The sequence below is a fragment of the Schistocerca gregaria genome, chromosome 3 (genome assembly GCF_023897955.1).
Source record: "Schistocerca gregaria isolate iqSchGreg1 chromosome 3, iqSchGreg1.2, whole genome shotgun sequence".
NCBI classification, from domain to species: Eukaryota; Metazoa; Arthropoda; class Insecta; order Orthoptera; family Acrididae; genus Schistocerca; species Schistocerca gregaria.
In genome coordinates, this window is record NC_064922.1 from 314,741,120 (window position 1) to 314,761,501 (window position 20,382).

General features: G+C 53.9%; 38 non-coding genes across 38 annotated transcripts; all 38 read left to right on the forward strand.

Moving 5' to 3' along the window:
* The first annotated feature begins 118 nt into the window (after positions 1-118).
* Trnae-cuc (transfer RNA glutamic acid (anticodon CUC)) lies at positions 119-190 on the forward strand. The gene has a single exon. It is a non-coding gene; the product is annotated as a tRNA-Glu (tRNA).
* Positions 191-564: 374 nt separating this feature from the next.
* Trnah-gug (transfer RNA histidin (anticodon GUG)) lies at positions 565-636 on the forward strand. Its single transcript has one exon. It is a non-coding gene; the product is annotated as a tRNA-His (tRNA).
* Positions 637-1,226: 590 nt separating this feature from the next.
* Positions 1,227-1,308, forward strand: Trnal-uag (transfer RNA leucine (anticodon UAG)). The gene has a single exon. It is a non-coding gene; the product is annotated as a tRNA-Leu (tRNA).
* A 444-nt stretch (positions 1,309-1,752) lies between these two features.
* Trnae-cuc (transfer RNA glutamic acid (anticodon CUC)) lies at positions 1,753-1,824 on the forward strand. Its single transcript has one exon. It is a non-coding gene; the product is annotated as a tRNA-Glu (tRNA).
* Positions 1,825-2,198: 374 nt separating this feature from the next.
* Trnah-gug (transfer RNA histidin (anticodon GUG)) lies at positions 2,199-2,270 on the forward strand. The gene has a single exon. It is a non-coding gene; the product is annotated as a tRNA-His (tRNA).
* Positions 2,271-2,860: 590 nt separating this feature from the next.
* Trnal-uag (transfer RNA leucine (anticodon UAG)) lies at positions 2,861-2,942 on the forward strand. Its single transcript has one exon. It is a non-coding gene; the product is annotated as a tRNA-Leu (tRNA).
* Positions 2,943-3,386: 444 nt separating this feature from the next.
* Trnae-cuc (transfer RNA glutamic acid (anticodon CUC)) lies at positions 3,387-3,458 on the forward strand. The gene has a single exon. It is a non-coding gene; the product is annotated as a tRNA-Glu (tRNA).
* Positions 3,459-3,832: 374 nt separating this feature from the next.
* Positions 3,833-3,904, forward strand: Trnah-gug (transfer RNA histidin (anticodon GUG)). The gene has a single exon. It is a non-coding gene; the product is annotated as a tRNA-His (tRNA).
* A 590-nt stretch (positions 3,905-4,494) lies between these two features.
* On the forward strand, positions 4,495-4,576 carry Trnal-uag (transfer RNA leucine (anticodon UAG)). The gene has a single exon. It is a non-coding gene; the product is annotated as a tRNA-Leu (tRNA).
* Positions 4,577-5,020: 444 nt separating this feature from the next.
* Trnae-cuc (transfer RNA glutamic acid (anticodon CUC)) lies at positions 5,021-5,092 on the forward strand. Its single transcript has one exon. It is a non-coding gene; the product is annotated as a tRNA-Glu (tRNA).
* Positions 5,093-5,466: 374 nt separating this feature from the next.
* Positions 5,467-5,538, forward strand: Trnah-gug (transfer RNA histidin (anticodon GUG)). Its single transcript has one exon. It is a non-coding gene; the product is annotated as a tRNA-His (tRNA).
* Positions 5,539-6,127: 589 nt separating this feature from the next.
* Positions 6,128-6,209, forward strand: Trnal-uag (transfer RNA leucine (anticodon UAG)). Its single transcript has one exon. It is a non-coding gene; the product is annotated as a tRNA-Leu (tRNA).
* A 444-nt stretch (positions 6,210-6,653) lies between these two features.
* Trnae-cuc (transfer RNA glutamic acid (anticodon CUC)) lies at positions 6,654-6,725 on the forward strand. The gene has a single exon. It is a non-coding gene; the product is annotated as a tRNA-Glu (tRNA).
* Positions 6,726-7,099: 374 nt separating this feature from the next.
* Trnah-gug (transfer RNA histidin (anticodon GUG)) lies at positions 7,100-7,171 on the forward strand. Its single transcript has one exon. It is a non-coding gene; the product is annotated as a tRNA-His (tRNA).
* Positions 7,172-7,761: 590 nt separating this feature from the next.
* Positions 7,762-7,843, forward strand: Trnal-uag (transfer RNA leucine (anticodon UAG)). The gene has a single exon. It is a non-coding gene; the product is annotated as a tRNA-Leu (tRNA).
* Positions 7,844-8,287: 444 nt separating this feature from the next.
* On the forward strand, positions 8,288-8,359 carry Trnae-cuc (transfer RNA glutamic acid (anticodon CUC)). The gene has a single exon. It is a non-coding gene; the product is annotated as a tRNA-Glu (tRNA).
* A 374-nt stretch (positions 8,360-8,733) lies between these two features.
* On the forward strand, positions 8,734-8,805 carry Trnah-gug (transfer RNA histidin (anticodon GUG)). Its single transcript has one exon. It is a non-coding gene; the product is annotated as a tRNA-His (tRNA).
* Positions 8,806-9,395: 590 nt separating this feature from the next.
* Trnal-uag (transfer RNA leucine (anticodon UAG)) lies at positions 9,396-9,477 on the forward strand. Its single transcript has one exon. It is a non-coding gene; the product is annotated as a tRNA-Leu (tRNA).
* A 444-nt stretch (positions 9,478-9,921) lies between these two features.
* Positions 9,922-9,993, forward strand: Trnae-cuc (transfer RNA glutamic acid (anticodon CUC)). Its single transcript has one exon. It is a non-coding gene; the product is annotated as a tRNA-Glu (tRNA).
* Positions 9,994-10,367: 374 nt separating this feature from the next.
* Positions 10,368-10,439, forward strand: Trnah-gug (transfer RNA histidin (anticodon GUG)). Its single transcript has one exon. It is a non-coding gene; the product is annotated as a tRNA-His (tRNA).
* A 590-nt stretch (positions 10,440-11,029) lies between these two features.
* Trnal-uag (transfer RNA leucine (anticodon UAG)) lies at positions 11,030-11,111 on the forward strand. Its single transcript has one exon. It is a non-coding gene; the product is annotated as a tRNA-Leu (tRNA).
* A 444-nt stretch (positions 11,112-11,555) lies between these two features.
* On the forward strand, positions 11,556-11,627 carry Trnae-cuc (transfer RNA glutamic acid (anticodon CUC)). Its single transcript has one exon. It is a non-coding gene; the product is annotated as a tRNA-Glu (tRNA).
* A 374-nt stretch (positions 11,628-12,001) lies between these two features.
* On the forward strand, positions 12,002-12,073 carry Trnah-gug (transfer RNA histidin (anticodon GUG)). The gene has a single exon. It is a non-coding gene; the product is annotated as a tRNA-His (tRNA).
* Positions 12,074-12,663: 590 nt separating this feature from the next.
* Positions 12,664-12,745, forward strand: Trnal-uag (transfer RNA leucine (anticodon UAG)). Its single transcript has one exon. It is a non-coding gene; the product is annotated as a tRNA-Leu (tRNA).
* Positions 12,746-13,189: 444 nt separating this feature from the next.
* On the forward strand, positions 13,190-13,261 carry Trnae-cuc (transfer RNA glutamic acid (anticodon CUC)). The gene has a single exon. It is a non-coding gene; the product is annotated as a tRNA-Glu (tRNA).
* Positions 13,262-13,635: 374 nt separating this feature from the next.
* On the forward strand, positions 13,636-13,707 carry Trnah-gug (transfer RNA histidin (anticodon GUG)). Its single transcript has one exon. It is a non-coding gene; the product is annotated as a tRNA-His (tRNA).
* A 590-nt stretch (positions 13,708-14,297) lies between these two features.
* Positions 14,298-14,379, forward strand: Trnal-uag (transfer RNA leucine (anticodon UAG)). Its single transcript has one exon. It is a non-coding gene; the product is annotated as a tRNA-Leu (tRNA).
* Positions 14,380-14,823: 444 nt separating this feature from the next.
* On the forward strand, positions 14,824-14,895 carry Trnae-cuc (transfer RNA glutamic acid (anticodon CUC)). The gene has a single exon. It is a non-coding gene; the product is annotated as a tRNA-Glu (tRNA).
* Positions 14,896-15,269: 374 nt separating this feature from the next.
* Positions 15,270-15,341, forward strand: Trnah-gug (transfer RNA histidin (anticodon GUG)). Its single transcript has one exon. It is a non-coding gene; the product is annotated as a tRNA-His (tRNA).
* Positions 15,342-15,931: 590 nt separating this feature from the next.
* Positions 15,932-16,013, forward strand: Trnal-uag (transfer RNA leucine (anticodon UAG)). Its single transcript has one exon. It is a non-coding gene; the product is annotated as a tRNA-Leu (tRNA).
* A 444-nt stretch (positions 16,014-16,457) lies between these two features.
* Positions 16,458-16,529, forward strand: Trnae-cuc (transfer RNA glutamic acid (anticodon CUC)). The gene has a single exon. It is a non-coding gene; the product is annotated as a tRNA-Glu (tRNA).
* Positions 16,530-16,903: 374 nt separating this feature from the next.
* Positions 16,904-16,975, forward strand: Trnah-gug (transfer RNA histidin (anticodon GUG)). Its single transcript has one exon. It is a non-coding gene; the product is annotated as a tRNA-His (tRNA).
* A 590-nt stretch (positions 16,976-17,565) lies between these two features.
* On the forward strand, positions 17,566-17,647 carry Trnal-uag (transfer RNA leucine (anticodon UAG)). Its single transcript has one exon. It is a non-coding gene; the product is annotated as a tRNA-Leu (tRNA).
* A 444-nt stretch (positions 17,648-18,091) lies between these two features.
* On the forward strand, positions 18,092-18,163 carry Trnae-cuc (transfer RNA glutamic acid (anticodon CUC)). Its single transcript has one exon. It is a non-coding gene; the product is annotated as a tRNA-Glu (tRNA).
* A 374-nt stretch (positions 18,164-18,537) lies between these two features.
* Trnah-gug (transfer RNA histidin (anticodon GUG)) lies at positions 18,538-18,609 on the forward strand. The gene has a single exon. It is a non-coding gene; the product is annotated as a tRNA-His (tRNA).
* A 590-nt stretch (positions 18,610-19,199) lies between these two features.
* Positions 19,200-19,281, forward strand: Trnal-uag (transfer RNA leucine (anticodon UAG)). The gene has a single exon. It is a non-coding gene; the product is annotated as a tRNA-Leu (tRNA).
* A 444-nt stretch (positions 19,282-19,725) lies between these two features.
* On the forward strand, positions 19,726-19,797 carry Trnae-cuc (transfer RNA glutamic acid (anticodon CUC)). Its single transcript has one exon. It is a non-coding gene; the product is annotated as a tRNA-Glu (tRNA).
* Positions 19,798-20,171: 374 nt separating this feature from the next.
* Positions 20,172-20,243, forward strand: Trnah-gug (transfer RNA histidin (anticodon GUG)). The gene has a single exon. It is a non-coding gene; the product is annotated as a tRNA-His (tRNA).
* Positions 20,244-20,382: the final 139 nt, after the last annotated feature.

A 20,382-nucleotide genomic window follows, 5' to 3' on the forward strand; every position in this document is an offset into this window, starting at 1 on the left:
TCCATGAAATGCGTCCAGAGGATGCCGTTCTATAACGTGAAAGAGTGTATTTCTTACAGTTGTCGTCAGTTAATCGTGGCTGGTCGCTGCGTTCGCAGGAAGAGCACTGGCGTCGTAATCCGGTGTAGTCTAGTGGCTAGGATACCTGGCTCTCACCCAGGAGGCCCGGGTTCGATTCCCGGTACCGGAAACGTGAGTTTTTGTTGCTCCTCTTATGCGACTTGTCCCGACTTTGCTCGACTGACGCTACGCTGACGCGTGCACAAAGCTGCGTTAAGTATGATTCGCGGCTACACCTGACGGCGAGAGAGATGCGGCGTCTATTCACTTGTTATCGAGCCACATACCCATAGTCAAGAGGCTTGGAGGACTGCAAGACACTGCCAGGGAGGTGAATGTAGCTAACCACTCTAGTTAGTGTCCTGACAGCGCAGGCACGTTCATTTACTCGTATACACGTGATGGAGACCGTGTCTGACACTGCTGTGGCGTCCACCTTGGCCTAGGCTTTGCTGTGTATCGCCACTTGCACTCCAGCCAGCTGCCTCCGTGGGCGAGTGCGTGGCCGTGATCGTCTAGTGGTTAGGACATTGCGTTGTGGCCGCAATAACCCAGGTTCGAATCCTGGTCACGGCAATTTTGAAAGTTTTGCCTTGCTACCGTTGCAGTGACGATAGTGCACGAGTACTCGAAATCACAGTGCTTTCTTGATTTTTCACTCGTGTTCCGCAGTCCGCAGTTTGTACTACCACTTCATCGCCAACACGTAATGCCGGCGGCCGTGAGGCGCAGACGTCCGCTGCTCTCTGTAGTCGAAAAGGGCAGTTGTTTGAGGTGCGACGGATTGGATGAACAGCGGAGCAGGAAGCTGTGGCGTGCACCGTTTCTACAAATGCTAGGAACACTGGGGCCGAAGGTAGCGCAGGTAGCTTGGCCGAGCGATCTAAGGCGCTTGTTTTAGGCACCAGTCTCTTCGGACGCGTGCGTTCGAAACCTGGTCACGGCACGAAAACGTCTCTTGATGCTGTCGCCTTAACTACGACAGCTTCAGACAAGTGGCGCCGCTACCACACGGCGGGCACGGCATTTTCTTGTTGTGGATGGCCTAAAGAGACGCTTCCAATGGGAGAGCAGAGGAAATACATGTTACAGCGATTGCCGAGATATTTCCATTTCGAAGTGATCTTTGTAGTACAAAGGAAACGTATTGTCGTCGGCGCTATAACGGTAACGTGGCCGAGCGGTCTAAGGCGCTGGTTTTAGGCACCAGTCTCTTCGGAGGCGTGGGTTCGAATCCCACCGTTGCCAATTTTGACGTCTCATTTTTGTGCCGTTGCTGTGTGTTGTCGTGGGCTAGGACGCAGCTCCTGTGTCGCGCGTGTTGTGTAGGTAGAGTGGCCGAGCGGTCTAAGGCGCTGGTTTTAGGCACCAGTCACTTCGGAGGCGTGGGTTCCAACCCCACAGCTGCTAAACGTGTAATGTTTCCTGCGTCGAAGACAGCTGCACCCATTGCCCGCAAAGGAAACAGCACAACAAGGCGTGAGCGTCTGCTTCGTGAATTGTCGTAGAACAGTACGTGGAGCAACGACAGGATTTGTAGGCGCCTTTTGCTCTCGTCACTGCTGGCGTTCGTCTCCATGAAATGCGTCCAGAGGATGCCGTTCTATAACGTGAAAGAGTGTATTTCTTACAGTTGTCGTCAGTTAATCGTGGCTGGTCGCTGCGTTCGCAGGAAGAGCACTGGCGTCGTAATCCGGTGTAGTCTAGTGGCTAGGATACCTGGCTCTCACCCAGGAGGCCCGGGTTCGATTCCCGGTACCGGAAACGTGAGTTTTTGTTGCTCCTCTTATGCGACTTGTCCCGACTTTGCTCGACTGACGCTACGCTGACGCGTGCACAAAGCTGCGTTAAGTATGATTCGCGGCTACACCTGACGGCGAGAGAGATGCGGCGTCTATTCACTTGTTATCGAGCCACATACCCATAGTCAAGAGGCTTGGAGGACTGCAAGACACTGCCAGGGAGGTGAATGTAGCTAACCACTCTAGTTAGTGTCCTGACAGCGCAGGCACGTTCATTTACTCGTATACACGTGATGGAGACCGTGTCTGACACTGCTGTGGCGTCCACCTTGGCCTAGGCTTTGCTGTGTATCGCCACTTGCACTCCAGCCAGCTGCCTCCGTGGGCGAGTGCGTGGCCGTGATCGTCTAGTGGTTAGGACATTGCGTTGTGGCCGCAATAACCCAGGTTCGAATCCTGGTCACGGCAATTTTGAAAGTTTTGCCTTGCTACCGTTGCAGTGACGATAGTGCACGAGTACTCGAAATCACAGTGCTTTCTTGATTTTTCACTCGTGTTCCGCAGTCCGCAGTTTGTACTACCACTTCATCGCCAACACGTAATGCCGGCGGCCGTGAGGCGCAGACGTCCGCTGCTCTCTGTAGTCGAAAAGGGCAGTTGTTTGAGGTGCGACGGATTGGATGAACAGCGGAGCAGGAAGCTGTGGCGTGCACCGTTTCTACAAATGCTAGGAACACTGGGGCCGAAGGTAGCGCAGGTAGCTTGGCCGAGCGATCTAAGGCGCTTGTTTTAGGCACCAGTCTCTTCGGACGCGTGCGTTCGAAACCTGGTCACGGCACGAAAACGTCTCTTGATGCTGTCGCCTTAACTACGACAGCTTCAGACAAGTGGCGCCGCTACCACACGGCGGGCACGGCATTTTCTTGTTGTGGATGGCCTAAAGAGACGCTTCCAATGGGAGAGCAGAGGAAATACATGTTACAGCGATTGCCGAGATATTTCCATTTCGAAGTGATCTTTGTAGTACAAAGGAAACGTATTGTCGTCGGCGCTATAACGGTAACGTGGCCGAGCGGTCTAAGGCGCTGGTTTTAGGCACCAGTCTCTTCGGAGGCGTGGGTTCGAATCCCACCGTTGCCAATTTTGACGTCTCATTTTTGTGCCGTTGCTGTGTGTTGTCGTGGGCTAGGACGCAGCTCCTGTGTCGCGCGTGTTGTGTAGGTAGAGTGGCCGAGCGGTCTAAGGCGCTGGTTTTAGGCACCAGTCACTTCGGAGGCGTGGGTTCCAACCCCACAGCTGCTAAACGTGTAATGTTTCCTGCGTCGAAGACAGCTGCACCCATTGCCCGCAAAGGAAACAGCACAACAAGGCGTGAGCGTCTGCTTCGTGAATTGTCGTAGAACAGTACGTGGAGCAACGACAGGATTTGTAGGCGCCTTTTGCTCTCGTCACTGCTGGCGTTCGTCTCCATGAAATGCGTCCAGAGGATGCCGTTCTATAACGTGAAAGAGTGTATTTCTTACAGTTGTCGTCAGTTAATCGTGGCTGGTTGCTGCGTTCGCAGGAAGAGCACTGGCGTCGTAATCCGGTGTAGTCTAGTGGCTAGGATACCTGGCTCTCACCCAGGAGGCCCGGGTTCGATTCCCGGTACCGGAAACGTGAGTTTTTGTTGCTCCTCTTATGCGACTTGTCCCGACTTTGCTCGACTGACGCTACGCTGACGCGTGCACAAAGCTGCGTTAAGTATGATTCGCGGCTACACCTGACGGCGAGAGAGATGCGGCGTCTATTCACTTGTTATCGAGCCACATACCCATAGTCAAGAGGCTTGGAGGACTGCAAGACACTGCCAGGGAGGTGAATGTAGCTAACCACTCTAGTTAGTGTCCTGACAGCGCAGGCACGTTCATTTACTCGTATACACGTGATGGAGACCGTGTCTGACACTGCTGTGGCGTCCACCTTGGCCTAGGCTTTGCTGTGTATCGCCACTTGCACTCCAGCCAGCTGCCTCCGTGGGCGAGTGCGTGGCCGTGATCGTCTAGTGGTTAGGACATTGCGTTGTGGCCGCAATAACCCAGGTTCGAATCCTGGTCACGGCAATTTTGAAAGTTTTGCCTTGCTACCGTTGCAGTGACGATAGTGCACGAGTACTCGAAATCACAGTGCTTTCTTGATTTTTCACTCGTGTTCCGCAGTCCGCAGTTTGTACTACCACTTCATCGCCAACACGTAATGCCGGCGGCCGTGAGGCGCAGACGTCCGCTGCTCTCTGTAGTCGAAAAGGGCAGTTGTTTGAGGTGCGACGGATTGGATGAACAGCGGAGCAGGAAGCTGTGGCGTGCACCGTTTCTACAAATGCTAGGAACACTGGGGCCGAAGGTAGCGCAGGTAGCGTGGCCGAGCGATCTAAGGCGCTTGTTTTAGGCACCAGTCTCTTCGGACGCGTGCGTTCGAAACCTGGTCACGGCACGAAAACGTCTCTTGATGCTGTCGCCTTAACTACGACAGCTTCAGACAAGTGGCGCCGCTACCACACGGCGGGCACGGCATTTTCTTGTTGTGGATGGCCTAAAGAGACGCTTCCAATGGGAGAGCAGAGGAAATACATGTTACAGCGATTGCCGAGATATTTCCATTTCGAAGTGATCTTTGTAGTACAAAGGAAACGTATTGTCGTCGGCGCTATAACGGTAACGTGGCCGAGCGGTCTAAGGCGCTGGTTTTAGGCACCAGTCTCTTCGGAGGCGTGGGTTCGAATCCCACCGTTGCTAATTTTGACGTCTCATTTTTGTGCCGTTGCTGTGTGTTGTCGTGGGCTAGGACGCAGCTCCTGTGTCGCGCGTGTTGTGTAGGTAGAGTGGCCGAGCGGTCTAAGGCGCTGGTTTTAGGCACCAGTCACTTCGGAGGCGTGGGTTCCAACCCCACAGCTGCTAAACGTGTAATGTTTCCTGCGTCGAAGACAGCTGCACCCATTGCCCGCAAAGGAAACAGCACAACAAGGCGTGAGCGTCTGCTTCGTGAATTGTCGTAGAACAGTACGTGGAGCAACGACAGGATTTGTAGGCGCCTTTTGCTCTCGTCACTGCTGGCGTTCGTCTCCATGAAATGCGTCCAGAGGATGCCGTTCTATAACGTGAAAGAGTGTATTTCTTACAGTTGTCGTCAGTTAATCGTGGCTGGTTGCTGCGTTCGCAGGAAGAGCACTGGCGTCGTAATCCGGTGTAGTCTAGTGGCTAGGATACCTGGCTCTCACCCAGGAGGCCCGGGTTCGATTCCCGGTACCGGAAACGTGAGTTTTTGTTGCTCCTCTTATGCGACTTGTCCCGACTTTGCTCGACTGACGCTACGCTGACGCGTGCACAAAGCTGCGTTAAGTATGATTCGCGGCTACACCTGACGGCGAGAGAGATGCGGCGTCTATTCACTTGTTATCGAGCCACATACCCATAGTCAAGAGGCTTGGAGGACTGCAAGACACTGCCAGGGAGGTGAATGTAGCTAACCACTCTAGTTAGTGTCCTGACAGCGCAGGCACGTTCATTTACTCGTATACACGTGATGGAGACCGTGTCTGACACTGCTGTGGCGTCCACCTTGGCCTAGGCTTTGCTGTGTATCGCCACTTGCACTCCAGCCAGCTGCCTCCGTGGGCGAGTGCGTGGCCGTGATCGTCTAGTGGTTAGGACATTGCGTTGTGGCCGCAATAACCCAGGTTCGAATCCTGGTCACGGCAATTTTGAAAGTTTTGCCTTGCTACCGTTGCAGTGACGATAGTGCACGAGTACTCGAAATCACAGTGCTTTCTTGATTTTTCACTCGTGTTCCGCAGTCCGCAGTTTGTACTACCACTTCATCGCCAACACGTAATGCCGGCGGCCGTGAGGCGCAGACGTCCGCTGCTCTCTGTAGTCGAAAAGGGCAGTTGTTTGAGGTGCGACGGATTGGATGAACAGCGGAGCAGGAAGCTGTGGCGTGCACCGTTTCTACAAATGCTAGGAACACTAGGCCGAAGGTAGCGCAGGTAGCGTGGCCGAGCGATCTAAGGCGCTTGTTTTAGGCACCAGTCTCTTCGGACGCGTGCGTTCGAAACCTGGTCACGGCACGAAAACGTCTCTTGATGCTGTCGCCTTAACTACGACAGCTTCAGACAAGTGGCGCCGCTACCACACGGCGGGCACGGCATTTTCTTGTTGTGGATGGCCTAAAGAGACGCTTCCAATGGGAGAGCAGAGGAAATACATGTTACAGCGATTGCCGAGATATTTCCATTTCGAAGTGATCTTTGTAGTACAAAGGAAACGTATTGTCGTCGGCGCTATAACGGTAACGTGGCCGAGCGGTCTAAGGCGCTGGTTTTAGGCACCAGTCTCTTCGGAGGCGTGGGTTCGAATCCCACCGTTGCCAATTTTGACGTCTCATTTTTGTGCCGTTGCTGTGTGTTGTCGTGGGCTAGGACGCAGCTCCTGTGTCGCGCGTGTTGTGTAGGTAGAGTGGCCGAGCGGTCTAAGGCGCTGGTTTTAGGCACCAGTCACTTCGGAGGCGTGGGTTCCAACCCCACAGCTGCTAAACGTGTAATGTTTCCTGCGTCGAAGACAGCTGCACCCATTGCCCGCAAAGGAAACAGCACAACAAGGCGTGAGCGTCTGCTTCGTGAATTGTCGTAGAACAGTACGTGGAGCAACGACAGGATTTGTAGGCGCCTTTTGCTCTCGTCACTGCTGGCGTTCGTCTCCATGAAATGCGTCCAGAGGATGCCGTTCTATAACGTGAAAGAGTGTATTTCTTACAGTTGTCGTCAGTTAATCGTGGCTGGTTGCTGCGTTCGCAGGAAGAGCACTGGCGTCGTAATCCGGTGTAGTCTAGTGGCTAGGATACCTGGCTCTCACCCAGGAGGCCCGGGTTCGATTCCCGGTACCGGAAACGTGAGTTTTTGTTGCTCCTCTTATGCGACTTGTCCCGACTTTGCTCGACTGACGCTACGCTGACGCGTGCACAAAGCTGCGTTAAGTATGATTCGCGGCTACACCTGACGGCGAGAGAGATGCGGCGTCTATTCACTTGTTATCGAGCCACATACCCATAGTCAAGAGGCTTGGAGGACTGCAAGACACTGCCAGGGAGGTGAATGTAGCTAACCACTCTAGTTAGTGTCCTGACAGCGCAGGCACGTTCATTTACTCGTATACACGTGATGGAGACCGTGTCTGACACTGCTGTGGCGTCCACCTTGGCCTAGGCTTTGCTGTGTATCGCCACTTGCACTCCAGCCAGCTGCCTCCGTGGGCGAGTGCGTGGCCGTGATCGTCTAGTGGTTAGGACATTGCGTTGTGGCCGCAATAACCCAGGTTCGAATCCTGGTCACGGCAGTTTTGAAAGTTTTGCCTTGCTACCGTTGCAGTGACGATAGTGCACGAGTACTCGAAATCACAGTGCTTTCTTGATTTTTCACTCGTGTTCCGCAGTCCGCAGTTTGTACTACCACTTCATCGCCAACACGTAATGCCGGCGGCCGTGAGGCGCAGACGTCCGCTGCTCTCTGTAGTCGAAAAGGGCAGTTGTTTGAGGTGCGACGGATTGGATGAACAGCGGAGCAGGAAGCTGTGGCGTGCACCGTTTCTACAAATGCTAGGAACACTGGGGCCGAAGGTAGCGCAGGTAGCGTGGCCGAGCGATCTAAGGCGCTTGTTTTAGGCACCAGTCTCTTCGGACGCGTGCGTTCGAAACCTGGTCACGGCACGAAAACGTCTCTTGATGCTGTCGCCTTAACTACGACAGCTTCAGACAAGTGGCGCCGCTACCACACGGCGGGCACGGCATTTTCTTGTTGTGGATGGCCTAAAGAGACGCTTCCAATGGGAGAGCAGAGGAAATACATGTTACAGCGATTGCCGAGATATTTCCATTTCGAAGTGATCTTTGTAGTACAAAGGAAACGTATTGTCGTCGGCGCTATAACGGTAACGTGGCCGAGCGGTCTAAGGCGCTGGTTTTAGGCACCAGTCTCTTCGGAGGCGTGGGTTCGAATCCCACCGTTGCCAATTTTGACGTCTCATTTTTGTGCCGTTGCTGTGTGTTGTCGTGGGCTAGGACGCAGCTCCTGTGTCGCGCGTGTTGTGTAGGTAGAGTGGCCGAGCGGTCTAAGGCGCTGGTTTTAGGCACCAGTCACTTCGGAGGCGTGGGTTCCAACCCCACAGCTGCTAAACGTGTAATGTTTCCTGCGTCGAAGACAGCTGCACCCATTGCCCGCAAAGGAAACAGCACAACAAGGCGTGAGCGTCTGCTTCGTGAATTGTCGTAGAACAGTACGTGGAGCAACGACAGGATTTGTAGGCGCCTTTTGCTCTCGTCACTGCTGGCGTTCGTCTCCATGAAATGCGTCCAGAGGATGCCGTTCTATAACGTGAAAGAGTGTATTTCTTACAGTTGTCGTCAGTTAATCGTGGCTGGTTGCTGCGTTCGCAGGAAGAGCACTGGCGTCGTAATCCGGTGTAGTCTAGTGGCTAGGATACCTGGCTCTCACCCAGGAGGCCCGGGTTCGATTCCCGGTACCGGAAACGTGAGTTTTTGTTGCTCCTCTTATGCGACTTGTCCCGACTTTGCTCGACTGACGCTACGCTGACGCGTGCACAAAGCTGCGTTAAGTATGATTCGCGGCTACACCTGACGGCGAGAGAGATGCGGCGTCTATTCACTTGTTATCGAGCCACATACCCATAGTCAAGAGGCTTGGAGGACTGCAAGACACTGCCAGGGAGGTGAATGTAGCTAACCACTCTAGTTAGTGTCCTGACAGCGCAGGCACGTTCATTTACTCGTATACACGTGATGGAGACCGTGTCTGACACTGCTGTGGCGTCCACCTTGGCCTAGGCTTTGCTGTGTATCGCCACTTGCACTCCAGCCAGCTGCCTCCGTGGGCGAGTGCGTGGCCGTGATCGTCTAGTGGTTAGGACATTGCGTTGTGGCCGCAATAACCCAGGTTCGAATCCTGGTCACGGCAATTTTGAAAGTTTTGCCTTGCTACCGTTGCAGTGACGATAGTGCACGAGTACTCGAAATCACAGTGCTTTCTTGATTTTTCACTCGTGTTCCGCAGTCCGCAGTTTGTACTACCACTTCATCGCCAACACGTAATGCCGGCGGCCGTGAGGCGCAGACGTCCGCTGCTCTCTGTAGTCGAAAAGGGCAGTTGTTTGAGGTGCGACGGATTGGATGAACAGCGGAGCAGGAAGCTGTGGCGTGCACCGTTTCTACAAATGCTAGGAACACTGGGGCCGAAGGTAGCGCAGGTAGCGTGGCCGAGCGATCTAAGGCGCTTGTTTTAGGCACCAGTCTCTTCGGACGCGTGCGTTCGAAACCTGGTCACGGCACGAAAACGTCTCTTGATGCTGTCGCCTTAACTACGACAGCTTCAGACAAGTGGCGCCGCTACCACACGGCGGGCACGGCATTTTCTTGTTGTGGATGGCCTAAAGAGACGCTTCCAATGGGAGAGCAGAGGAAATACATGTTACAGCGATTGCCGAGATATTTCCATTTCGAAGTGATCTTTGTAGTACAAAGGAAACGTATTGTCGTCGGCGCTATAACGGTAACGTGGCCGAGCGGTCTAAGGCGCTGGTTTTAGGCACCAGTCTCTTCGGAGGCGTGGGTTCGAATCCCACCGTTGCCAATTTTGACGTCTCATTTTTGTGCCGTTGCTGTGTGTTGTCGTGGGCTAGGACGCAGCTCCTGTGTCGCGCGTGTTGTGTAGGTAGAGTGGCCGAGCGGTCTAAGGCGCTGGTTTTAGGCACCAGTCACTTCGGAGGCGTGGGTTCCAACCCCACAGCTGCTAAACGTGTAATGTTTCCTGCGTCGAAGACAGCTGCACCCATTGCCCGCAAAGGAAACAGCACAACAAGGCGTGAGCGTCTGCTTCGTGAATTGTCGTAGAACAGTACGTGGAGCAACGACAGGATTTGTAGGCGCCTTTTGCTCTCGTCACTGCTGGCGTTCGTCTCCATGAAATGCGTCCAGAGGATGCCGTTCTATAACGTGAAAGAGTGTATTTCTTACAGTTGTCGTCAGTTAATCGTGGCTGGTTGCTGCGTTCGCAGGAAGAGCACTGGCGTCGTAATCCGGTGTAGTCTAGTGGCTAGGATACCTGGCTCTCACCCAGGAGGCCCGGGTTCGATTCCCGGTACCGGAAACGTGAGATTTTGTTGCTCCTCTTATGCGACTTGTCCCGACTTTGCTCGACTGACGCTACGCTGACGCGTGCACAAAGCTGCGTTAAGTATGATTCGCGGCTACACCTGACGGCGAGAGAGATGCGGCGTCTATTCACTTGTTATCGAGCCACATACCCATAGTCAAGAGGCTTGGAGGACTGCAAGACACTGCCAGGGAGGTGAATGTAGCTAACCACTCTAGTTAGTGTCCTGACAGCGCAGGCACGTTCATTTACTCGTATACACGTGATGGAGACCGTGTCTGACACTGCTGTGGCGTCCACCTTGGCCTAGGCTTTGCTGTGTATCGCCACTTGCACTCCAGCCAGCTGCCTCCGTGGGCGAGTGCGTGGCCGTGATCGTCTAGTGGTTAGGACATTGCGTTGTGGCCGCAATAACCCAGGTTCGAATCCTGGTCACGGCAATTTTGAAAGTTTTGCCTTGCTACCGTTGCAGTGACGATAGTGCACGAGTACTCGAAATCACAGTGCTTTCTTGATTTTTCACTCGTGTTCCGCAGTCCGCAGTTTGTACTACCACTTCATCGCCAACACGTAATGCCGGCGGCCGTGAGGCGCAGACGTCCGCTGCTCTCTGTAGTCGAAAAGGGCAGTTGTTTGAGGTGCGACGGATTGGATGAACAGCGGAGCAGGAAGCTGTGGCGTGCACCGTTTCTACAAATGCTAGGAACACTGGGGCCGAAGGTAGCGCAGGTAGCGTGGCCGAGCGATCTAAGGCGCTTGTTTTAGGCACCAGTCTCTTCGGACGCGTGCGTTCGAAACCTGGTCACGGCACGAAAACGTCTCTTGATGCTGTCGCCTTAACTACGACAGCTTCAGACAAGTGGCGCCGCTACCACACGGCGGGCACGGCATTTTCTTGTTGTGGATGGCCTAAAGAGACGCTTCCAATGGGAGAGCAGAGGAAATACATGTTACAGCGATTGCCGAGATATTTCCATTTCGAAGTGATCTTTGTAGTACAAAGGAAACGTATTGTCGTCGGCGCTATAACGGTAACGTGGCCGAGCGGTCTAAGGCGCTGGTTTTAGGCACCAGTCTCTTCGGAGGCGTGGGTTCGAATCCCACCGTTGCCAATTTTGACGTCTCATTTTTGTGCCGTTGCTGTGTGTTGTCGTGGGCTAGGACGCAGCTCCTGTGTCGCGCGTGTTGTGTAGGTAGAGTGGCCGAGCGGTCTAAGGCGCTGGTTTTAGGCACCAGTCACTTCGGAGGCGTGGGTTCCAACCCCACAGCTGCTAAACGTGTAATGTTTCCTGCGTCGAAGACAGCTGCACCCATTGCCCGCAAAGGAAACAGCACAACAAGGCGTGAGCGTCTGCTTCGTGAATTGTCGTAGAACAGTACGTGGAGCAACGACAGGATTTGTAGGCGCCTTTTGCTCTCGTCACTGCTGGCGTTCGTCTCCATGAAATGCGTCCAGAGGATGCCGTTCTATAACGTGAAAGAGTGTATTTCTTACAGTTGTCGTCAGTTAATCGTGGCTGGTTGCTGCGTTCGCAGGAAGAGCACTGGCGTCGTAATCCGGTGTAGTCTAGTGGCTAGGATACCTGGCTCTCACCCAGGAGGCCCGGGTTCGATTCCCGGTACCGGAAACGTGAGTTTTTGTTGCTCCTCTTATGCGACTTGTCCCGACTTTGCTCGACTGACGCTACGCTGACGCGTGCACAAAGCTGCGTTAAGTATGATTCGCGGCTACACCTGACGGCGAGAGAGATGCGGCGTCTATTCACTTGTTATCGAGCCACATACCCATAGTCAAGAGGCTTGGAGGACTGCAAGACACTGCCAGGGAGGTGAATGTAGCTAACCACTCTAGTTAGTGTCCTGACAGCGCAGGCACGTTCATTTACTCGTATACACGTGATGGAGACCGTGTCTGACACTGCTGTGGCGTCCACCTTGGCCTAGGCTTTGCTGTGTATCGCCACTTGCACTCCAGCCAGCTGCCTCCGTGGGCGAGTGCGTGGCCGTGATCGTCTAGTGGTTAGGACATTGCGTTGTGGCCGCAATAACCCAGGTTCGAATCCTGGTCACGGCAATTTTGAAAGTTTTGCCTTGCTACCGTTGCAGTGACGATAGTGCACGAGTACTCGAAATCACAGTGCTTTCTTGATTTTTCACTCGTGTTCCGCAGTCCGCAGTTTGTACTACCACTTCATCGCCAACACGTAATGCCGGCGGCCGTGAGGCGCAGACGTCCGCTGCTCTCTGTAGTCGAAAAGGGCAGTTGTTTGAGGTGCGACGGATTGGATGAACAGCGGAGCAGGAAGCTGTGGCGTGCACCGTTTCTACAAATGCTAGGAACACTGGGGCCGAAGGTAGCGCAGGTAGCGTGGCCGAGCGATCTAAGGCGCTTGTTTTAGGCACCAGTCTCTTCGGACGCGTGCGTTCGAAACCTGGTCACGGCACGAAAACGTCTCTTGATGCTGTCGCCTTAACTACGACAGCTTCAGACAAGTGGCGCCGCTACCACACGGCGGGCACGGCATTTTCTTGTTGTGGATGGCCTAAAGAGACGCTTCCAATGGGAGAGCAGAGGAAATACATGTTACAGCGATTGCCGAGATATTTCCATTTCGAAGTGATCTTTGTAGTACAAAGGAAACGTATTGTCGTCGGCGCTATAACGGTAACGTGGCCGAGCGGTCTAAGGCGCTGGTTTTAGGCACCAGTCTCTTCGGAGGCGTGGGTTCGAATCCCACCGTTGCCAATTTTGACGTCTCATTTTTGTGCCGTTGCTGTGTGTTGTCGTGGGCTAGGACGCAGCTCCTGTGTCGCGCGTGTTGTGTAGGTAGAGTGGCCGAGCGGTCTAAGGCGCTGGTTTTAGGCACCAGTCACTTCGGAGGCGTGGGTTCCAACCCCACAGCTGCTAAACGTGTAATGTTTCCTGCGTCGAAGACAGCTGCACCCATTGCCCGCAAAGGAAACAGCACAACAAGGCGTGAGCGTCTGCTTCGTGAATTGTCGTAGAACAGTACGTGGAGCAACGACAGGATTTGTAGGCGCCTTTTGCTCTCGTCACTGCTGGCGTTCGTCTCCATGAAATGCGTCCAGAGGATGCCGTTCTATAACGTGAAAGAGTGTATTTCTTACAGTTGTCGTCAGTTAATCGTGGCTGGTTGCTGCGTTCGCAGGAAGAGCACTGGCGTCGTAATCCGGTGTAGTCTAGTGGCTAGGATACCTGGCTCTCACCCAGGAGGCCCGGGTTCGATTCCCGGTACCGGAAACGTGAGTTTTTGTTGCTCCTCTTATGCGACTTGTCCCGACTTTGCTCGACTGACGCTACGCTGACGCGTGCACAAAGCTGCGTTAAGTATGATTCGCGGCTACACCTGACGGCGAGAGAGATGCGGCGTCTATTCACTTGTTATCGAGCCACATACCCATAGTCAAGAGGCTTGGAGGACTGCAAGACACTGCCAGGGAGGTGAATGTAGCTAACCACTCTAGTTAGTGTCCTGACAGCGCAGGCACGTTCATTTACTCGTATACACGTGATGGAGACCGTGTCTGACACTGCTGTGGCGTCCACCTTGGCCTAGGCTTTGCTGTGTATCGCCACTTGCACTCCAGCCAGCTGCCTCCGTGGGCGAGTGCGTGGCCGTGATCGTCTAGTGGTTAGGACATTGCGTTGTGGCCGCAATAACCCAGGTTCGAATCCTGGTCACGGCAATTTTGAAAGTTTTGCCTTGCTACCGTTGCAGTGACGATAGTGCACGAGTACTCGAAATCACAGTGCTTTCTTGATTTTTCACTCGTGTTCCGCAGTCCGCAGTTTGTACTACCACTTCATCGCCAACACGTAATGCCGGCGGCCGTGAGGCGCAGACGTCCGCTGCTCTCTGTAGTCGAAAAGGGCAGTTGTTTGAGGTGCGACGGATTGGATGAACAGCGGAGCAGGAAGCTGTGGCGTGCACCGTTTCTACAAATGCTAGGAACACTGGGGCCGAAGGTAGCGCAGGTAGCGTGGCCGAGCGATCTAAGGCGCTTGTTTTAGGCACCAGTCTCTTCGGACGCGTGCGTTCGAAACCTGGTCACGGCACGAAAACGTCTCTTGATGCTGTCGCCTTAACTACGACAGCTTCAGACAAGTGGCGCCGCTACCACACGGCGGGCACGGCATTTTCTTGTTGTGGATGGCCTAAAGAGACGCTTCCAATGGGAGAGCAGAGGAAATACATGTTACAGCGATTGCCGAGATATTTCCATTTCGAAGTGATCTTTGTAGTACAAAGGAAACGTATTGTCGTCGGCGCTATAACGGTAACGTGGCCGAGCGGTCTAAGGCGCTGGTTTTAGGCACCAGTCTCTTCGGAGGCGTGGGTTCGAATCCCACCGTTGCCAATTTTGACGTCTCATTTTTGTGCCGTTGCTGTGTGTTGTCGTGGGCTAGGACGCAGCTCCTGTGTCGCGCGTGTTGTGTAGGTAGAGTGGCCGAGCGGTCTAAGGCGCTGGTTTTAGGCACCAGTCACTTCGGAGGCGTGGGTTCCAACCCCACAGCTGCTAAACGTGTAATGTTTCCTGCGTCGAAGACAGCTGCACCCATTGCCCGCAAAGGAAACAGCACAACAAGGCGTGAGCGTCTGCTTCGTGAATTGTCGTAGAACAGTACGTGGAGCAACGACAGGATTTGTAGGCGCCTTTTGCTCTCGTCACTGCTGGCGTTCGTCTCCATGAAATGCGTCCAGAGGATGCCGTTCTATAACGTGAAAGAGTGTATTTCTTACAGTTGTCGTCAGTTAATCGTGGCTGGTTGCTGCGTTCGCAGGAAGAGCACTGGCGTCGTAATCCGGTGTAGTCTAGTGGCTAGGATACCTGGCTCTCACCCAGGAGGCCCGGGTTCGATTCCCGGTACCGGAAACGTGAGTTTTTGTTGCTCCTCTTATGCGACTTGTCCCGACTTTGCTCGACTGACGCTACGCTGACGCGTGCACAAAGCTGCGTTAAGTATGATTCGCGGCTACACCTGACGGCGAGAGAGATGCGGCGTCTATTCACTTGTTATCGAGCCACATACCCATAGTCAAGAGGCTTGGAGGACTGCAAGACACTGCCAGGGAGGTGAATGTAGCTAACCACTCTAGTTAGTGTCCTGACAGCGCAGGCACGTTCATTTACTCGTATACACGTGATGGAGACCGTGTCTGACACTGCTGTGGCGTCCACCTTGGCCTAGGCTTTGCTGTGTATCGCCACTTGCACTCCAGCCAGCTGCCTCCGTGGGCGAGTGCGTGGCCGTGATCGTCTAGTGGTTAGGACATTGCGTTGTGGCCGCAATAACCCAGGTTCGAATCCTGGTCACGGCAATTTTGAAAGTTTTGCCTTGCTACCGTTGCAGTGACGATAGTGCACGAGTACTCGAAATCACAGTGCTTTCTTGATTTTTCACTCGTGTTCCGCAGTCCGCAGTTTGTACTACCACTTCATCGCCAACACGTAATGCCGGCGGCCGTGAGGCGCAGACGTCCGCTGCTCTCTGTAGTCGAAAAGGGCAGTTGTTTGAGGTGCGACGGATTGGATGAACAGCGGAGCAGGAAGCTGTGGCGTGCACCGTTTCTACAAATGCTAGGAACACTGGGGCCGAAGGTAGCGCAGGTAGCGTGGCCGAGCGATCTAAGGCGCTTGTTTTAGGCACCAGTCTCTTCGGACGCGTGCGTTCGAAACCTGGTCACGGCACGAAAACGTCTCTTGATGCTGTCGCCTTAACTACGACAGCTTCAGACAAGTGGCGCCGCTACCACACGGCGGGCACGGCATTTTCTTGTTGTGGATGGCCTAAAGAGACGCTTCCAATGGGAGAGCAGAGGAAATACATGTTACAGCGATTGCCGAGATATTTCCATTTCGAAGTGATCTTTGTAGTACAAAGGAAACGTATTGTCGTCGGCGCTATAACGGTAACGTGGCCGAGCGGTCTAAGGCGCTGGTTTTAGGCACCAGTCTCTTCGGAGGCGTGGGTTCGAATCCCACCGTTGCCAATTTTGACGTCTCATTTTTGTGCCGTTGCTGTGTGTTGTCGTGGGCTAGGACGCAGCTCCTGTGTCGCGCGTGTTGTGTAGGTAGAGTGGCCGAGCGGTCTAAGGCGCTGGTTTTAGGCACCAGTCACTTCGGAGGCGTGGGTTCCAACCCCACAGCTGCTAAACGTGTAATGTTTCCTGCGTCGAAGACAGCTGCACCCATTGCCCGCAAAGGAAACAGCACAACAAGGCGTGAGCGTCTGCTTCGTGAATTGTCGTAGAACAGTACGTGGAGCAACGACAGGATTTGTAGGCGCCTTTTGCTCTCGTCACTGCTGGCGTTCGTCTCCATGAAATGCGTCCAGAGGATGCCGTTCTATAACGTGAAAGAGTGTATTTCTTACAGTTGTCGTCAGTTAATCGTGGCTGGTTGCTGCGTTCGCAGGAAGAGCACTGGCGTCGTAATCCGGTGTAGTCTAGTGGCTAGGATACCTGGCTCTCACCCAGGAGGCCCGGGTTCGATTCCCGGTACCGGAAACGTGAGTTTTTGTTGCTCCTCTTATGCGACTTGTCCCGACTTTGCTCGACTGACGCTACGCTGACGCGTGCACAAAGCTGCGTTAAGTATGATTCGCGGCTACACCTGACGGCGAGAGAGATGCGGCGTCTATTCACTTGTTATCGAGCCACATACCCATAGTCAAGAGGCTTGGAGGACTGCAAGACACTGCCAGGGAGGTGAATGTAGCTAACCACTCTAGTTAGTGTCCTGACAGCGCAGGCACGTTCATTTACTCGTATACACGTGATGGAGACCGTGTCTGACACTGCTGTGGCGTCCACCTTGGCCTAGGCTTTGCTGTGTATCGCCACTTGCACTCCAGCCAGCTGCCTCCGTGGGCGAGTGCGTGGCCGTGATCGTCTAGTGGTTAGGACATTGCGTTGTGGCCGCAATAACCCAGGTTCGAATCCTGGTCACGGCAATTTTGAAAGTTTTGCCTTGCTACCGTTGCAGTGACGATAGTGCACGAGTACTCGAAATCACAGTGCTTTCTTGATTTTTCACTCGTGTTCCGCAGTCCGCAGTTTGTACTACCACTTCATCGCCAACACGTAATGCCGGCGGCCGTGAGGCGCAGACGTCCGCTGCTCTCTGTAGTCGAAAAGGGCAGTTGTTTGAGGTGCGACGGATTGGATGAACAGCGGAGCAGGAAGCTGTGGCGTGCACCGTTTCTACAAATGCTAGGAACACTGGGGCCGAAGGTAGCGCAGGTAGCGTGGCCGAGCGATCTAAGGCGCTTGTTTTAGGCACCAGTCTCTTCGGACGCGTGCGTTCGAAACCTGGTCACGGCACGAAAACGTCTCATGATGCTGTCGCCTTAACTACGACAGCTTCAGACAAGTGGCGCCGCTACCACACGGCGGGCACGGCATTTTCTTGTTGTGGATGGCCTAAAGAGACGCTTCCAATGGGAGAGCAGAGGAAATACATGTTACAGCGATTGCCGAGATATTTCCATTTCGAAGTGATCTTTGTAGTACAAAGGAAACGTATTGTCGTCGGCGCTATAACGGTAACGTGGCCGAGCGGTCTAAGGCGCTGGTTTTAGGCACCAGTCTCTTCGGAGGCGTGGGTTCGAATCCCACCGTTGCCAATTTTGACGTCTCATTTTTGTGCCGTTGCTGTGTGTTGTCGTGGGCTAGGACGCAGCTCCTGTGTCGCGCGTGTTGTGTAGGTAGAGTGGCCGAGCGGTCTAAGGCGCTGGTTTTAGGCACCAGTCACTTCGGAGGCGTGGGTTCCAACCCCACAGCTGCTAAACGTGTAATGTTTCCTGCGTCGAAGACAGCTGCACCCATTGCCCGCAAAGGAAACAGCACAACAAGGCGTGAGCGTCTGCTTCGTGAATTGTCGTAGAACAGTACGTGGAGCAACGACAGGATTTGTAGGCGCCTTTTGCTCTCGTCACTGCTGGCGTTCGTCTCCATGAAATGCGTCCAGAGGATGCCGTTCTATAACGTGAAAGAGTGTATTTCTTACAGTTGTCGTCAGTTAATCGTGGCTGGTTGCTGCGTTCGCAGGAAGAGCACTGGCGTCGTAATCCGGTGTAGTCTAGTGGCTAGGATACCTGGCTCTCACCCAGGAGGCCCGGGTTCGATTCCCGGTACCGGAAACGTGAGTTTTTGTTGCTCCTCTTATGCGACTTGTCCCGACTTTGCTCGACTGACGCTACGCTGACGCGTGCACAAAGCTGCGTTAAGTATGATTCGCGGCTACACCTGACGGCGAGAGAGATGCGGCGTCTATTCACTTGTTATCGAGCCACATACCCATAGTCAAGAGGCTTGGAGGACTGCAAGACACTGCCAGGGAGGTGAATGTAGCTAACCACTCTAGTTAGTGTCCTGACAGCGCAGGCACGTTCATTTACTCGTATACACGTGATGGAGACCGTGTCTGACACTGCTGTGGCGTCCACCTTGGCCTAGGCTTTGCTGTGTATCGCCACTTGCACTCCAGCCAGCTGCCTCCGTGGGCGAGTGCGTGGCCGTGATCGTCTAGTGGTTAGGACATTGCGTTGTGGCCGCAATAACCCAGGTTCGAATCCTGGTCACGGCAATTTTGAAAGTTTTGCCTTGCTACCGTTGCAGTGACGATAGTGCACGAGTACTCGAAATCACAGTGCTTTCTTGATTTTTCACTCGTGTTCCGCAGTCCGCAGTTTGTACTACCACTTCATCGCCAACACGTAATGCCGGCGGCCGTGAGGCGCAGACGTCCGCTGCTCTCTGTAGTCGAAAAGGGCAGTTGTTTGAGGTGCGACGGATTGGATGAACAGCGGAGCAGGAAGCTGTGGCGTGCACCGTTTCTACAAATGCTAGGAACACTGGGGCCGAAGGTAGCGCAGGTAGCGTGGCCGAGCGATCTAAGGCGCTTGTTTTAGGCACCAGTCTCTTCGGACGCGTGCGTTCGAAACCTGGTCACGGCACGAAAACGTCTCTTGATGCTGTCGCCTTAACTACGACAGCTTCAGACAAGTGGCGCCGCTACCACACGGCGGGCACGGCATTTTCTTGTTGTGGATGGCCTAAAGAGACGCTTCCAATGGGAGAGCAGAGGAAATACATGTTACAGCGATTGCCGAGATATTTCCATTTCGAAGTGATCTTTGTAGTACAAAGGAAACGTATTGTCGTCGGCGCTATAACGGTAACGTGGCCGAGCGGTCTAAGGCGCTGGTTTTAGGCACCAGTCTCTTCGGAGGCGTGGGTTCGAATCCCACCGTTGCCAATTTTGACGTCTCATTTTTGTGCCGTTGCTGTGTGTTGTCGTGGGCTAGGACGCAGCTCCTGTGTCGCGCGTGTTGTGTAGGTAGAGTGGCCGAGCGGTCTAAGGCGCTGGTTTTAGGCACCAGTCACTTCGGAGGCGTGGGTTCCAACCCCACAGCTGCTAAACGTGTAATGTTTCCTGCGTCGAAGACAGCTGCACCCATTGCCCGCAAAGGAAACAGCACAACAAGGCGTGAGCGTCTGCTTCGTGAATTGTCGTAGAACAGTACGTGGAGCAACGACAGGATTTGTAGGCGCCTTTTGCTCTCGTCACTGCTGGCGTTCGTCTCCATGAAATGCGTCCAGAGGATGCCGTTCTATAACGTGAAAGAGTGTATTTCTTACAGTTGTCGTCAGTTAATCGTGGCTGGTTGCTGCGTTCGCAGGAAGAGCACTGGCGTCGTAATCCGGTGTAGTCTAGTGGCTAGGATACCTGGCTCTCACCCAGGAGGCCCGGGTTCGATTCCCGGTACCGGAAACGTGAGTTTTTGTTGCTCCTCTTATGCGACTTGTCCCGACTTTGCTCGACTGACGCTACGCTGACGCGTGCACAAAGCTGCGTTAAGTATGATTCGCGGCTACACCTGACGGCGAGAGAGATGCGGCGTCTATTCACTTGTTATCGAGCCACATACCCATAGTCAAGAGGCTTGGAGGACTGCAAGACACTGCCAGGGAGGTGAATGTAGCTAACCACTCTAGTTAGTGTCCTGACAGCGCAGGCACGTTCATTTACTCGTATACACGTGATGGAGACCGTGTCTGACACTGCTGTGGCGTCCACCTTGGCCTAGGCTTTGCTGTGTATCGCCACTTGCACTCCAGCCAGCTGCCTCCGTGGGCGAGTGCGTGGCCGTGATCGTCTAGTGGTTAGGACATTGCGTTGTGGCCGCAATAACCCAGGTTCGAATCCTGGTCACGGCAATTTTGAAAGTTTTGCCTTGCTACCGTTGCAGTGACGATAGTGCACGAGTACTCGAAATCACAGTGCTTTCTTGATTTTTCACTCGTGTTCCGCAGTCCGCAGTTTGTACTACCACTTCATCGCCAACACATAATGCCG